Source organism: Propithecus coquereli, unplaced genomic scaffold (assembly GCF_000956105.1).
Source record: "Propithecus coquereli isolate 6110/MARCELLA unplaced genomic scaffold, Pcoq_1.0 Scaffold30, whole genome shotgun sequence".
NCBI classification, from domain to species: domain Eukaryota; kingdom Metazoa; phylum Chordata; class Mammalia; order Primates; family Indriidae; genus Propithecus; species Propithecus coquereli.
In genome coordinates this window covers 4,367,848-4,369,885 of record NW_012148619.1, presented here as the reverse complement: position 1 = coordinate 4,369,885, position 2,038 = coordinate 4,367,848, and the positions used below count along the sequence as shown (strand labels likewise).

The 2,038-nt window shown below is 34.5% G+C and overlaps 1 protein-coding gene across 1 annotated transcript in view; it reads right to left on the bottom strand.

Annotated features, from left to right (window-relative positions):
• The window catches only part of CCDC73 (coiled-coil domain containing 73), a 93,828-nt gene that overhangs the window by 73,489 nt on the left and 18,301 nt on the right, over positions 1-2,038 (bottom strand). The window lies entirely within an intron of this gene.

The window sequence follows — 2,038 nt, the reverse complement described above, 5'->3', positions numbered from 1 at the left end:
TATCTTTTAACTAAAAGTTATTATTATAAAATTAACAGTCCTAGTACACAAGCAGACTATATAGTCTTAGGGTTTCCAGAGAAACCAATGTTATTATCCAAGCACTAATGCTTATCTGTCAACATACACATCTTTATATTCACTGAAATAATTTTTTATAAAACCAAAACTATCCCAGGAAATTTTCGAAAAAAACCCACATATATGATTCCATTTTTTTTCTTCCTTTCTCCCCCTTTTTTTGGTGGAAGTTGTATGTTCTGTTCTTTAGATTCAAGGTGATTTTAAATTTTTTCTTCTGTTTTTGTCAAAGTTAATAATTCTTATTAAAAAATTTGGTCTCAAAGTGGCAAAGTTTTCAATTTTTTCAAATTTTTCAAAGTGGCACTTTCAAATTTTTCTTTTATTTGTCTCCAGATTGATATTGCCAGCAAAGTTCAGATCAACCCATCTAAACTTCTACCTACGTTTACAAAATACCTCAAAAACCGGAAGCTCTAGAACTAAAGCCAATAGCCCAAAGGAGAAAGGACGAATTATACATTCTGCCAGTCTTTAAACACTGCTGTTTCCCAGTCAAGAAACCAAATTAAGTGAGGATAAAGATTTGTTCAGACCTTAAGGCCATAAACAAAATAAAAATTTTACTTACTTCTTCATAGTACTGAGCCCAAATACTATTTTATCTTCAGTGCTACCTGAGGCTGCATTTTTTACCGCTGTATTTTAACACTATATGTATTCTGCTTTCCATGGTGTCCCTTTAGATCAAGATAGTCAACACCTATTTGTTTTTTTCTGAGAAAATCAACAATTTACCTCTATAGTTTTACGTGAGAGATTTAGTGAGGAACCTTAAGGACCTTAAATTTCCCTGTAACACTATAGTTATATGATATGTGGACAGGTTTTGCTATGCTCTAAAGATGAGGAGAGCTCTAAGACTGACTCCATTTATCAACTTACCGTTTTAGCAAAGACATGAAAATTCCCAAAAAAGTTTAGAATTTTGTCAGAACAAAGTAAACTATTTAGGGTATGATTTATCCCAAGGGGATAAATCTATCACTTCTGATGAATTATAACCCATTCAATACTTTCCATGGCTGGTTACTAAGAGACAATTAAGAAGTTCTCTGCGTTTCACTGGCCATTGCAGACACTGGGTTCCAAACATTTCTAAAATCACTATACCTCTATATAACTTAAGTCCTCAATAATGGAATCTCTCCCTCAGGAACTTAAACAAGAATTTTGTGATTTAAAAATTACTCTTCAAGAGCCCCCCTCCTTGGGGCCTTCCTAATTGTCATAAAGCTTTCTACCTATTTGCACCTGAGCAATGTAGATAAGCCCTTAATACTCTAATAGAACACGAGGAATCATCAGAATCCAATTTCTTACTACAGTCTTCCCTTAGACCTACTGACAAAAGCCAACTCCTTGTCTAAGAGCAATATTATCAGCTGCTAACTAGTAGAGGCTTCTGCTGACTTAGTTTAAGGATTTGTTTAAACTTCATGGTTCCTCATGCTGTGCAATCTTTGTTGCTTACTAAAAACACAGTTCTCAGGAAGTAGGCTCACCTCCTGTGAACTCTTATTACTTTCTCCCCCACATATATCCACTCAGTACTATGATACCTTAAAGTCCACTAATAGAAAAATACCACAAGATTTCACTTACATATGGAATCTAAAAACGTCAGACTTATAGATGTTGAGAGGAGAATGGTGATTAACAGAAGCTGGGGAGGTGGGAGGTGTGGGGTGGAGGGAACGGGGAGATGTTGATCAAGGGATACAAAGTTCCAGTTAGACAAGAAGAATAAGTTTTTGAGATCTATTGCACAGCATGGTGACCATAGTTAATAATAAAGTATATTTCAAAATTGCTGACAGAGATTTTAAATGTTCTGACTACAAAAAAATAAATATGTGAGGTGATAGATATGTTAATTAGCTTGATATAACCATTCCACTATATGTATGTGTATACACACACACAGGTTTATCAAAACATCGCATTGTACCCCATA